Raw genomic sequence first — 15,096 nt, 5'->3', positions numbered from 1 at the left:
ATAGGAAAGCTAACCTACTAAACTTTCTTATTAATTCGCATAGTTTTTTTGGTCATTTCTCTTATACTTTTTAGTCAATGATATCATGTATAATGAGCTTTATCTCTTCTTTTCTAGTATTATACCTCATTAATTTATCTCATTTTACTAAATTAAGTCTGTTTGTATTTTGAAGACATCTAGTGCCACTGGGCATCATTATTCTTCTTTCTACCCTTAATGAAAATTTCTTACTTTTTGTTCATTAATTATGAGGTATTCCTGTAGGTTTCTGGTAGATTCTTTTTGTCGTCTTAAGGAGGCTTTCTTCTATTAATCTAAGAGCTTATTCATGAATGAGTGTTGGATTTAAAATATGCTTTTCTCAGCATCCAGATGAGTATATGGTTTTTCTCCTTAATTCGTGCATATAGTGACTTCTATCATTACTTACCTGAATTCATTCTTGAAAGAAAAAGAACCCTCGTTGGTAAGAATTAATTGTGTCAATATATTACTTTCACTTGTTTTTTTCCCAGTGTTTTTTATTTATTAGTTTTGCATTAATAGTTGTAAGTAAAATGGCCTGTGAGATAGGTAGGATAATAGCATTCCAAAGATGTCCTAATTCATGGAACATGTGAATAGACTGCTTTACTTGGCAGAGACTTTACACATGTGATTTAGGTTAAAGACCCTTTGCTAAAGTGGTTTTCCTGAATGATTCTCATTGGCCCAATCTAGTCATGAGCCCTTAAAAGGGGAAAACCTTTCCTGGCTGCAGTTAGAGATAGATGGAGAGAGATACAAAGAGGTGCAGAGTTCTGAATCTAAGACAGACATGTTCTGACATCGCTGGTTCTAAAATTGGAAGAAGGGAACTGTGAGCCAAGGATTGCAGGTGGTCTCCAGCTGGAAAATGCAAGGAAAGGAATACTTTGCCAGAGCCTCCGGAAAGGAATGCAACTTTGTGAACACCTTGATTTTGGCCCAGTGACACCCCTGTCATACTTCTGACCTACTAAACTGTAAGACAATGAATTCATGTTTTTTAAGCTACTAAGTTTATGGCAATTTGTTATAGCAGCAATAGAAATTTAAATACAGTTTGTAATTATATCTATGTGCTCTCCAAATCTGAATCAACTATAGTTGAAAGTTCCCTTTTTCTTTTTGATATTTCGAGTTCTTTTTAATGCTTTGGAAGAAATTTTAGAAAAAAATCATTAGTAGATGTTTAATAAAATTCACCTGTAAAACTACTGCTTAATGTTTTCTCCTTTTTAAAGGAGAAAATATTTTACTCTTTTCAATTTTTTCAGTGATGTCTCCTTTTCCATTTAAAAATTTACTTATAGTTGATTTAGAGTGTTCTGTCAATTTCTGCTGTACAGCGAAGTGACCTAATTAAACACACACACACACACACACACACACGCACACACACTCGTTTTTCTCACATTATCCTCCATCATGTTCCATCACAGGTAATTAGATACAGTTCTCTGTGCTATACAGCAGGATCTCATTGCTTATCCACTCCAAATACAATAATTTGCACCTATTAACCCCCAAATCCCAGTCTTTCCCACTCCCTCCCCTACCCCCTTGGCAACCACAGGTTTGTTCTCCATGTCCATGAGTTTCTTTTCTATAGATAGGTTCATTTGTGCAATGTATCAGATTGCAGATATAAATGATATTGTCAAATATGGTATTTGTCTTTCTCTTTCTTATTTACCTCACTTGCTATGAGAGTCTCTAGTTCCATCTATGTTGATGCAAATGGCATTATTTTGTTCTTTCATATGGTTGAGTAGTATTTCATTGCATATATATACACCACATGTTCTTGCTCCATTCATCTGTCAACAGACACTTAGGCTGTTTCTATGCCTTGGCTCTTGTGAATAGTGCTGCAATGAACACAGAGGTGCATGTATCTTTTTCAGTGAAAATTTTGCCTGAATATATGCCTAGGGGTGGGATTGCTGGGTAGTTGTATTTTCAGTTTTCTGAGGTACCTCCATACAGTTTTCCATAGAAGTTGTAACAATTTACATTCCCATCAGCAGTGTAGGAGGGGACCCTTTTCTCCATACCCTCTCCAGCATTTGTTGTTTGTAGGCTTATTATATTCTGACCAGTACGAAGTGGTATCTCATTGTAGTTTTGATTTTTATTTCTCTAATAATTGGTGATGATGAGCATTTTTTCATGTGCCTGTTGGCCATCTGTATATCTTCTTTGGAGGAATGTCTATTCATGTCTTCTACCCATTTTTCAGTTGGGTTGTTTGTTTTCTTGTTGTTGAGTTGTACGAGTTGAAGATGAAGCCCTTGTTGGTTGTGTCATTTGAAATTATTTTCTCCTGTTCCATAGGTTGTCTCTTTTTTTTTATGGTTTCCCTTGCTGTGCAAAAGCTTGTCATTTTGATTAAGTCCCATTGGTTTATTCTTGTTTTTATTTCTATTGCTTTGGGAGAATGACTTAAGAATAGATTTGTAAGATCAACATCAGAGAATGTTTTGCTTATGTTCTCTTTAAGAAGTTCTATGGTGCATTGTCTTATGTTTAAGTCTTCAAGCCGTTTTGAGTTAAATTTTGTGCATGGTGTGAGGTGTGTTCCAGTTTCACTGATTTGCATGCAGCTGTCCAGTTTTCCCAGCACCACTTGCTGAAAGAGACTGTCTTTTTCCCGTTTCATGTTCTTGTCTCCTTTGCTAAAGATTAATTGACCACAGGTGTCTGGGTTTCATTCTGCATCCACCATCATGGTCCATTGGTCAGTATGTCTGTTTTGGTACCAGTACCACACTGTCTTGATTACTGTAGCTGTGTAATATTGTGCGAAGTCTAAGAGAGGTATGCCTCCTGCTTGGTTTTTGTTCCTCAGGATTACTTTTGGCAATTCTGGTCTTTTGTGGTTCCGTATAAACTTTTGGACTGTTCTAGTTCTGTGAAAAATGTCGTGGGAGATTTGATAGGGATTGCATTGAATCTGTAGACTGTTTTGGGTAGTATGGCCATGCTAATGACAGTAATTTTTCCAACCCAGAAGCATGGAATATCTTTCTGTTTCTTTGAATCCTCTTTAGTTTCCTTGATGAATGTTTTATAGCTCTCAGCATATAAGTCTTTCACCTCCTTGGTCAGGTTTATTCCCAGGTATTTGATTTTTTTTGGGGGGTGCACTTTTAAAAGGTACTGCATTTTTGTATTCCTTTTCTAAGATCTCATTGTTAGTATACAGAAATGCGACTGGTTTCTGAATGTTAATCTTATATCCTGCTACTTTGCTGAATTCATTGATCAGTTCGAATAGTTTTTGTGTGGAGTCCTTAGGGTTTTCTATGTATAGTACCACATCATCTGCATCGAGTGGCAATTTTACCTCTTTTCTTCCAATCTAGATACTTTTTCTTTTGTTTGTCTGATTGCTGTGGCTAGGGCTTCCAATACTATGTTGAATGAATGTGGTGAGAGTGGGCATCCTTGTCTTGTTCCAGATTTTAGTGGGAAGGCTTTCAGCTTTTCCCTGTTGGGTATTATATTGGCTGTGGGTTTGTCATAAATGGCTTTGATTATGTTAAGCTATGTTCCCTCAATACCCACTTTGGTAAGAGTTTTGATCATGAATGGACATTGAATATTGTCAATTTTTTTTTCTGTGTCTATTCAGATGTCTTGTGGTTTTTAACTTTCTTCTTTAATGTGGTGTATGATGTTGATTGATTTGCAAATGTTGAGCCATCCTTGTGACTTGGGATGAATCCCACTTGGTTGTGGTGTATAATCTTTTTTTAAATGTTGTTGGATTTGGTTGGCTAAAATTTTGTTGGGAATTTTCGTGTGTATATTAATAAAAGATATTGGCCTATAATTTTCTTTTTTGGTAGTATTCTTTGTCTGGTTTTAATATTAGAATGGTAGTGGCTCATAGATTGTCTTTGATAGTGTTCCTTCTTCAACCTTTTGGAAACTTTAAGAAGGACGGATTTAAGTTCTTCTTTCTATGTTTTGATAGAAGTCACCTGTGAAGCCATCTGGTCCTGGACTTTTGTTTGTAGGGAATGTTTTTATGATACATTCAACTTCCTTTCTAATGATTGTTCTGTTCGGTTGGTCTACGTCTTCTTAATTCAGTTTTGGTGGGCTGAATTTCTCTAGAAAGTTGTCCATTTCTTCTAGGTTGTCAAATTGTTCACAGTATTCTCTTACAGTGCTTTTTTTTTTTTTTTTTTTTTTTGTATTTCTTCAGTATCCATTGAGATTTCTACTTTTTCATTTCTATTTTATTTATTTGAGTTCTTTCCCTCCTCTTGGTGAGTCTGGCCAGAGGTTTGTCAGTTTTGTTTACCCTTTCAAGAACCAGATTTTGGTTATATATTTTTTTTTCTACTGTTTTTTTTTGAAATCTTTATTTTATTGATTTCCTCTCTGATCTTTACGATTTCCTTCCTTCTGCTGACTTTAGGTTTATTTGTTCTTCTTTTTCTAATTCTTTTAGGTGGTGGGTTACACTGTCCATTTGAGATTTTTCTTCTTTTTTGAGGAAGGCCTGTATTACTATGAACTTCCCTCTAAAAACTGGCTTTGTGCCTTCCCATTAATTTTTCGTGGTTGTGTTTTCATTGTCATTTGTCTTGACATACTTTTTAATCTCCCTTTTGATTTCCTTGTGACCCATTGATTTTTAGTAGCATGTTATTTAGTCTCCATGTAGTCAGTATTTTTTTTCATTTCCTGTGGTTGGTTTCTAGTTCTATGTCATTGTAGTCAAAGAAGATAATTGAAATAATTTCTATACTCTTGTATTTCTTGAGGTTATTTTTGTGCCCCAGTATGTGGTCAATCCTTGAGAATGTTCCATGTGCACTTGAAAAGAATGTATATCCAGATTTTTTGGCTGTAATGTCTTAAAAATGTCAATTAAGTATAACTTTTCTATTGTGTCATTTAGGGTCTCTGCCACCTTGCTGATTTTCTATCTAGAGGATCTGTCCACTGATGTGAGTGGGGTGTTAAAGTCTCCTACTATTACTGTATTCCATTGCTTTCTCCTTTTATGTTTGTTAGTACACATTTGGGTGCTCCTGTATTAGGGGCATGTATATTGACGAGTGTAATATCCTCTTCTTGAATTAACCCTTTTTTCACTAAACAGTGTCCTTCTTTGCCTTTCTTTATGGCCTTCGTATTAAAGTCTATTTTGTGTGATATGAGTATTACAACTCCTGGTTTCCTGTCTTTTCCATTCACATGAAACATCTTTTTTCATCCCCTCACTTTGAATTTATATGTGTCCTTTGTCCTAAGGTGAATCTCCTGTAGGCAGTGTATTGTAGGGTCTTGTTTTTTGTCCAATCTGCCGCTCTGTCTTTTGACTGGAGCATTCAGTCCACTGACATTTAAAATAATTATTGATAAATATATGTTTGTTGCCATTTTAAAGCTTATTTTCCAATTGATCCATGTTTCTCCTTTGTTCTTTTTTTTTTTTGGTTGGATGATTTATTTTATGCTTGTTTTGTGAATGTATCTTTTGGTTTAGACTTGTGGTTGCCTTATTTTTCAAGAATATTTGTCCCTTCCTATATCTGCTTGTTTTAGCCTGGTAGTCAGGTAGGCTCAAACACATTGTTAAAAAAAAGTCTAGATTTTCTTAATTTCTTTCCCCACATTTTATGATTTCAGTATCCTTTTTTAACATCTTCATGTTTATCCTTTTGCTGTTCCTTATGCTTATTGTTGCTTTTACAATAGGCTCCCCCCCCTTTAGGATTTGTATACTGACTCATTTAAGTGATTACTTCTCAACTGTGATTTCCTCCATCCTATTTCCTCTTACTGCTTTTTTATTTAGATGAGCCCTTTCAGGATTTCTTTTAGAGTGGGTTTAGTATTGCTGTACTCTTTTAGTTTTTGTTAGAAGGAGAAATAAAGAATTTCTCCAACAATTTTAAATGATATCCTTGCTGGGTAGAGTATATTCTAGGCTGCAGTCTTTTCTCTTTGAGAGCTTTGAATAGATCTCTCCACTCTCTTCTGACCTGTAGTGTTCTGTAGGGACAAGAGCTGATGGCCTTACGTAGGTTGCCTTGTAATTAATTACTTGTTTTTTCTCTTGGTGCTTTTAGAATCCTCTCTTTGTCTGTAACGTTTGTCATTTTTATTATACTGTGTCTTGGTGTGGGCCTGTTTGGGTTCCACTTGTTTGGGGCCCTCTGTGCTTCCTGATGTCTGTTTGCTTTAGAATTGGGAGGTTTCAGCCGTAATTTCTTCAACTATATTTTCAGTCCCCTTTTCTTTTTCTTCGCCTTCTGGAATCCCTATTATGTGTAGATTGGCCTGCTTTGTATTATCCCATAGATCTCTTATATTGCTTTCATGTTTTTTCATTTGGTTTCCTGTCTGCTGTCCAGATTGGGTCATTTCCATTATTCCGTCTTCCAAGTCACTAGTTGGTTCCTCTGCATTATTCATTCCGCTCTTCAGTGGCTTTAACTCAGTTAGCATCTCTGCAAATGAATTTTCTAATTTTTCTTGGCTCCTCCTTAGAGCGTCTAGTTCCTTTCTAAAGTAATCTGCAATATGGTCTATGTCTGCTCTTAACTCTTTCATAGTCACCCTTAATTCCTTCAGTATTTTCACTGTCTCCTTTTTGAACTCAGTGTCTGTTAGACTGCAGAGGTCCGTTTCAGTGTTTGCTCCTTCAGGTGAGTTAATTTGTTCTATTAACTGGGAAGGGTTCCCGAGCTGCTTCATTTTGCTTATATTTTTCTTATTCTGTGAGTTTAGGGAAACCAACTACTGCAGTCTTGGAGGGCTGTTTATATGCACGAGTGCCCCTGGGTATTTCGTGTGGTCTTCCTATTTATCTTTGGCATGGGAGTTTGGATGCTTGTGGGCTCTTTCCTCAGTGTGAGCAGGCTGTTGTCCCCTGGTTAGGGTGCTGTGTGTGCTTCTGGGGAGATGGAGGCAGCAGTCAGGTCTAGTAGCCAGTGCCTGGTTGCTGGGCCCTTGGCAGTAGCAGGGACCCATGGGAAGGTTGCACAGACTTCTCCTAGTTGCAGGGCTGTGGGAAGTGGCAGCTAGGTTCAGGAAGGTGTAGGCAGCACCCAGAGCGTTTGGCAGTGTCAGTGACAGGATGTGTGCATTCCCAGGGGCGTGAGAGCAACAATGGGTGGTGCTCATTTGCCCTGCTCTCCTCTGTGTTGACCTCTGCGATGACTGAGTCCACAAGTGATACTTTCTCATAGACCCCTAGTGATGGTGGGCCATACCCACCTCTGGAGTCAGAGGTGACTGCAATGGTTTGCCCAACCACCTTTAGACCATGCAAGAAGTGCCCCATTGTGCTTAGCACATGCAGGAGGCACTGCTGCCCATAGTCTATGCATGAGGTGCCTTGCCATCCATAGCCCCACCCTCTGAGAGTTCACACATGCAGAAAAAGATATTCCTATGCGGTCCACCCCTCTTCCTCTTGCCCTCTCCAACCGTGGCTCCTTGCTTCTCCTGTGGGCCCAGACCTCCTCCCTGTTTCCCTCTGTTGTAGTGCTCTGCTCCACAGCCCTTGGTGTACCACTCCCTGGCACTCAGGCTTTCTCCACACAGCCAGCCCTAGTCCTCTCCAGGACCCTATCCGGAGTCTGAGTCTCAGTGCCCAGCCTCTTCTGAACATCTCAGGCTGTGGTATCTGGGGAGGTGCTACCAAGAGACTTTGTAGCTCTCTCCCTGCTTTGCCCTCCTCAGTCCAGCTACTATGCTTTTCTCTGAGGTTTGCAGGTCTCTCCATCTCAGCTGATCCCTTCGTCAATTAGGTGGCCTCCCAGGGTGTGAGTTTCTTTCCTCTTTCTCAGCTCCCTCTAAGGAGTGCTGGTCCTGTCCTGATTCCTTTCTCTGTCTCTTTTTTCCTTTTGTTCTACCCAGTTATGTGGCGGGTATTTTGACCTTTTGAAGGTTTAAAGTCTTCTACCAGCATTCAGTAGATGTTCTGTGTGAATCATTCTACATGTAGGTGGTTTTTTTGGCGTGTTCTGGGAGATGGTGAATGACATATTACTCCTCTGCCATCTTGATCCCACCTCTATCTTGTATAATAATTTTCATGTATGTATTTTGTCTTTCCTACTAGATTGAAAGTTTCTTGAAGGCATAATCTGTCCAATTTATCTGATATCAGAACTCCTATGTAAAAGAATGCCTTGCGCAAAGTAATGAGAACACTTATATGCACATGTCATTCATCTTTGCATCCTCATAGCACTGTGTGTACAAGGCCCACTCTTTTTTTAATCATTTTTTCTTTTAAAGTTTTATTAAAGTATCATTGATTTACAATGTTGTGATAATTTCTGCTATACAACAAAGTGATTCAGTTATACACTTACACATATTAATTCTTTTTCAGATTATTTTCTCACATAAATGATCACAGAATATTGGGTAGAGTTCCCTGTTCTATACAGCAGGTCCTCATTGGCCATCCATCTGTATCCGATAGTGTGCACATACCAACCCCAAACCCCAATCCATCCCTCTCCCTCACCTGTCCCCCTTTGCTAACCATGTTTGTTTTCAAAGTCTGAGTCTGTTTCTCTTTTGTAAATAAGTTCTTTTGTATCCTTTTTTTAAAGATTCCCCATATAAGAGATATCATATGATTTTGTCTTTCTCTGTCTGACTTACTTCACTTAGTATGATAAGTTTTAGGTACATCCGTGTTCCTGCAAATGGCATTATTTCATTCCATGAGATATCTATATAGATACACCATACCTTCTTTATCCATTCGTCTGTTGATGGACATTTACATTGTTTCCATGTCTTGGCTATTGTAAATAGTGCACAATGAATATTGCAGCATGTGTATTATTATTTCCTCTGGATAGATGCCCAGGAATAGGATTGCTATATTATATTGCAGTTCTATATTTAGTTTTTGAACAAACCTCCATAATGCTCTCCACAGTGGCTGCACTAGCCTACATTCCCACCAATAGTGCAACAGGGTTTCTTTTGCTCTGCACCCTCTCTAGCATCTATTGTTTGTAGACTTTTAATGATGGCCATTCTGATTGATATGAGGTAATACCTCATTATATTTTTGATTTGCATTTCTGTAATAATGAGTGATGTTGAGCATCTTTTCGTGTATTTTTGGTCCTCTATATGTCTTCTTTTGTAGAAATGTCTATTTGGATTCTCTGCCCATTTTTGATTGGGTTGTATTTTTTTTAATATATAAAGCTGTATGAATTGTTCATATATTTTGGAGGCTAATGCCTTCTCAGTTGTTTTAGTTTGCAAAGATTTTCTCCCATTCTCTGGATTGTCATTTTGTTCTGTTGAGGTTTCATTTGCTGTACAAAAGCTTTCAAGTTTAACTAGGTGTCATTTGTCTGTTTTTGTTTTTACTTCCATTACTCTAGGAGGTGGATTCAAAAAGATATTGCTGCATTTTACATCAAAGAGTGTTCTGCCTTGTGTTTTTCTCTTAAGAGTTTTATAGTATCTGGTATTACATTTAGGTCTTTAATCCATCTATTTTTGTGTGTGGTATTAGAGAATGTTCAAATTTCATTCTTTTACATGTAACTGTTCAGTTTTCCCAGCACCATTTATTGAAAACAGTCTTTTCTCCATTGTATAGTCTTGCCTCCTTTGATGTAGATGAGTTGATCATAGATGTCTTGGTTTTGATGATTATAGCTTTGTACAGTGTCCATTCTTCATGAAGTCAGTTTCAAAAATACATAGTCATTCAAACAACTATATTGGCTAGGCAACTCAGGCAATGTGGTAAATGAACATAAACATCAAAGCTCGATAGACCCAAGTTACATTTTGTTTGAGGGTCTTTTCTAACTCCATAAATTTGGACAGTTGTTTAACATTTCAATGGTTGTTTCCTCACTAGTGCAATAATGACAATGGTACTGACTTTGTAGGCTTGCTGAGAGGATGAAAGTGCGGCACTGTTTGTGGCATGCTTACTAACCATAATACCTGATATGCAATAGTTTCTGAGTAAATGATTGTAGTTATTTTCACTATCACTGAAAGGATTTTATTTAGAACTGAGTGGTATTTTTCAAAATGTGTCTTTTCTGTTGCTCCTTGGTAATTTTCTAAGCTGTTGGAATGTCAAAATGGGATACTAAGTCTTCAATTTGTTCTTGTGTACAAGGCTTCTATAGTGCCAGAGCTAGATGGTGGATCCAAATACTCTTCATGGATGAGGTAACACCTATGATTTGGAATGTGAATAGAAGCAACAGTAGGTATGTTTAAGAGTTAGAAAAGTCAGTACTTCTGTAGCTGAACTATGTTTCAAAGATTTTATTCCCATTTAATGCTATAATGTGCCTAGTATCTTCCCCCTCAGATAAATCGGTAATTCTCCTAGTTCGTGTTAACTGCCATTGTTTATATTTATAGGAACTCCTTCATGCTTAATAATTAGATATTGTGTAACCACTTTAGTATGCTTTGCTCCTCTTGATGGTAAATATAAATCATGTTTTAAAAAGACCAAGACAATCTTGTGTTGACCTTTGTTTTGTCCTTGCCATTGAAGCTTTGCAGGGTAGGTTGTAATGAACTGAGTATCTTTAATGTCATTTGCTGGGAATTCATAAGGAAGAAAATCCCAAGATAAAATTAACACCATCTGACTTGCTCAGTTGGTTCTAAGGAGTGGATATCAGGGATTTTGAATTGGATAATGACAGTGGAGATGTCATGGTCATGATGAATGGTCAATGTGTGTAGAAGGCACCAGAACAGGCAAATCTGAGAGCAAATAACAGGGCCATTAAAGCCTCTTTGCTAAGATAAATATTAATCACTATGTGTTGTATCCATACCAAGTGACAATATTGTGTTGTTAACTTTATAGAAATTGTTTTTAAACCTATCATCAACCTTGCAAAATGTGTGGATTAAGAAATAAGTCCTGAAATAATTTGCCCAAGATGTCATTATTTAATGGCAGAAACCTATCTGGATATAAAGTTAGTGGAAAGTAGTTGGAATCATCTATCCCTTCCATGAATTAAGAAACTGCTGGAGCACTGCTTGTGGAGTTGAAGAGATCAATTCATTAAATCTTCCTTTTAAATATGGAGTAAAGCTAATGATGGCTTACAAACTTAAATTCTTTTATTGGCAGTGAGAGGGAACTGGGGATTGGATTCCACAGAGACATGGTGAGAAAATAGGATCTGAAATTAAGGTATAAGAAATCTAAATGGGTAGGAGTAAGCAGAGGGAGCAAAAAAGAAATTATCTAGTATTGATCTAAGCTCCATTGTATACAAACCAATTCAGACTTTTCTGAAGTATAAATTTAGCTATAGCATAATTCTGAGAATACATTAAGTAATTAACAATATAAAAGAGAACTAGACAACTACTGCCCACCCCACCAGCAATAAATTTATAAACTAAGCATTGGTAGTGATCCTGTGTCCTCTTGCATTCTATAAGGTAAAATGAATTCATTTGCAAGTATTTGATTACCTGTTTGTACAAGGCACTTTCTAGGCCAAAGATACAAAACAGGATGGATGAGGGCCGTGCCATCATGTATATATATGTATACACACACACAAACAAGGAAAAAAAAAACTTGGAAAAAACAATACAGAGACTACTTTAGATCATGTGGACTAGGGAGGTTCTTCTCAGGAGGTGACATGTAAGCTAAGATCTGGTGAACAAAAATGAACTAGCCATGCAAATCCAATATAAGAGCAAGAAATTCTAGTGGGAGGGACTAGGTTCTACAAAAGTGGGCACAGGCTTGTTTCCCAACCCCAAACCTCCAGGATTTTTAACATAGAAGGTGAAAGAGAATGTAGGAGGCTGAATTGGGAAAGGCAGGGAGGAGCAACTTCATTTACATTTGCTACTTTCATGTTGAAGCATACTCATATTTAAGTAAATTACATCTAGATTGTGTTTTTTTTTTTGTTTTTTTTTTTTCTTCTTATTTTTAGGGCCTCACCTGCTGCATATGGAAGTTCCCAGGTTAGGGGTTGAATCAGAGCTACAGCTGCTGGCTTACACCACAGCCACCAAAACTCTAGATTTTGCATCTGCAACCTACACCACAACTCATGGCAATGCTGGATCCTTAACCCACTGAGTGGGGCCAAGGGTCAAGCCTGTGTCCTCATGGATACTAGCTGGGTTTGTTACAACTGAGCCACAACGGGTATTCCCATCTAGATTGGTTTTGAATGGTGTGCCAAAAGATCACATGAACAGATTTCATTGATATGTACCGTCACATACTGCAGTGCAAGAATATGCTATTCTTGAATTTTAAGGATTTTCTTGCCTCATATTAATGCTAATGTATTTCTTTTTTTTTCTTAATTTACATTGTCAGCCCTGAAAAGTAAAGCAGATATCTATTGCTTATAGTACCTAGTCAAGTGTAATAGTGTGTTAATTACACTATTAACTAGTGAAGCCTCAGTTGGCGAATCAAGCATGACTAAGGAGGAGTTCCTGCTGTGGTACAGTGGGTTAAGGATCTGACTGCAGAGTCGCAGTTCTCTGTGAAGGTGTGGGTTCAATCCTAGCCTTGCTCAATAGGCTAAAGATCAGAGGTTGCTGCAGCTGTGGCTCAAATGTCCCCCTCCCCCCAAAAAAAGGCAGGGTGGGGATGGGGGCAAGACTAAGGAAATGGTTTGTGACATTCTAACTCCCATAGCAATAGACACCATTCTCCAGGCCACCAGGGTCCCTCCTACCTTAATAATACTGTTGACACAAGCTCCAGACCTTTTCATATCAAAATGTTAACTTTGAAATTTCCAGGTCTCTTGCACTCTCGTATTTTAATATGTGCTAATGCTTCAGCAGGGCTGGAAAACATATAAGCTCCTTTTACAGTTGAGCCATTAATTAGCTCCTGTTTCTGTCTCAGGTTGTTTCTCAAGTATCCTTTTACCTGCAGGAGGCTGCAAGGATTTAGCCTGCTTGTCTCTCCTCTTTCCAGCAAATCATGCATCTATTCTTACTTTCAGGCCTGGCTTTGGGAAACATGTTCTCTCATTCCTAGTGAAAAGGCCTGTGGCAATTTAAAAACTATAATTGTTTTCTTGCTGGCTTCATCTTTCCTACATATTTTAGCCTGTCCCTGCAAACTCTTAACAAACAGGGGATGAGTTATAGCACAGGAGCTTGAGGGAGAGCTAAATTAATACTGGCCATTGCCATGTCTGTATACTTTTTCCTTGGTAGAAGGCAATGGGAATAGCTAGAGTGGCACTGGTTAACTGTAAGAAAGATTGGTAGGTAGGTCTGGGGAATAAATGTAAGTGACTTAAATGTGGATTTATTAATAACCCCATGTAGAATATAACTATGACAACAAATCTTTTACTTTTATATATCTGATTTGCCACCAGCTCAAAGGTGTATGGAAAGAATGGTGACATCAGGAGACTACTAAAAGATTTACTTGGTTGTGACTGCCTTCCGTAGATAAGACATACATGCAGTAAAAAGAGGCACGTATATTCTCCTGGTTCTTCTTGTAAAGAACTGCAAATAAGCAGAGGTCCAGGAAATACTACCAGGCATTGATTGTTCTGTCTTTGTGTGTGTTGTGTGTATTTGCCATTTTCTTGGGCTGCTCCCGCGGCATATGGAGGTTCCCAGGCTAGGGGTCGAATTGGAGCTATAGTCACCGGCCTACGCCAGAGCCACAGCAACTTGGGATCCGAGCCATGTCTGCGACCTACACCACAGCTCACAGCATTGCCAGATCCTTAACCCACTGAGCAAGGAGAGGGATCGAACCTGCAACCTCATGGTTCCTAGTCGGATTCGTTAACCACTGAGCCACAACGGGAACTCCTGTTCTGTCTTTTGGGTACTGCTTCCTGCTACTTTCATGATTTACATGGGCATTCCAATACAATATTAATAAATTTGTTTTATAGTCTCGTAATTATTAGTGACGAATTCAAGAACCAGTTTTGTAGTCAATGCCCATGCCCTAATTCTATTTTCTTTTAAAAACATAGGTACCATCTTTGGTACCTGATGGGCCCAATCTTAAAAATGTTTAAAAATATATGATGCAAAATAGTTGTCATTGCTTGTCTTTAATAATGAAAAATATTGGTAAGTGTTTTATATTATTGCAAAAAGTGAAATAGCTTTCTATTAATTGAGCAAAGGTGTTTAAAAATAAAATTGAGTTGAACACTGCTTTTGAAAACTCAAATTTACCACTCGCTATTGCCATTCGTAACAGATTCTTATTTGAAAACTACATATTAAACTAGAGCTCATTCCGAAACCAATTTGGGATAAACTCAGGTTTGAATGTGTGTTTTAACAGAAATTAAGAGATTACAATTGTTACACTTTGAATTTAAGACAAAACAAGGTTTAGAAAAGCTAATACTCATCTCCTTTTTAACATTCAGAGGTCCCTAATTAAATTGTTAGCTATTGTAACATGTTTATTAGGTATCAGGTAATGTAGACCACCACTAGTAATCTTGGAGCTTTATGTTCAGTGGGTCATGGACATTAATTTTTATTGTGAATATCATGGAAGTTACTACAAATCTGGTTTTTGGGAAAAATGAAATTACTATAGTACAAAAATTCTTCATAATAAATTTTTTGATTAGTAATTTAGAGGAATTTTTCACCTTCACTAGCTAACAACTTGCAAAAGCAAGTCTACATTCGGCTTACCTAGGATGTGGACTCCGGAAGAGGGATACATACCATTGCAACACTGTGCTCAGAAAAGTGAGGGAACATGAGCAAAACGCTCTCTTCCATAAATCACAATTTATTTTTAGTTGGCTCTCTTCTAGAGGGATAAGTAGTACATTCCTTTAATCTATGTGTTTGTAATTTGCTAGTTTTTGCTGTTAAAAATTTGTTTTTGCCTCCTGTTGCATTTTTAGGAAACAAGGGACTTAGTTAAGCAGGGGCAGAGGTGCAGGATCACTAGGACATCATTCGTAGATACAGATGTTGGCTTCGTGTAGAATGTCTACTGTCATCGTTAGATCATAAGTTCCGTGAAAGCATGGGACTGTGACCACACGAAGCCCTGCTGTTTCCCCA

This window comes from Sus scrofa, chromosome 18 (assembly GCF_000003025.6).
Source record: "Sus scrofa isolate TJ Tabasco breed Duroc chromosome 18, Sscrofa11.1, whole genome shotgun sequence".
Lineage (NCBI taxonomy): Eukaryota > Metazoa > Chordata > Mammalia > Artiodactyla > Suidae > Sus > Sus scrofa.
The sequence above is the reverse complement of the archived record's forward strand: the minus strand, read 5'-3'. Positions refer to the sequence as shown.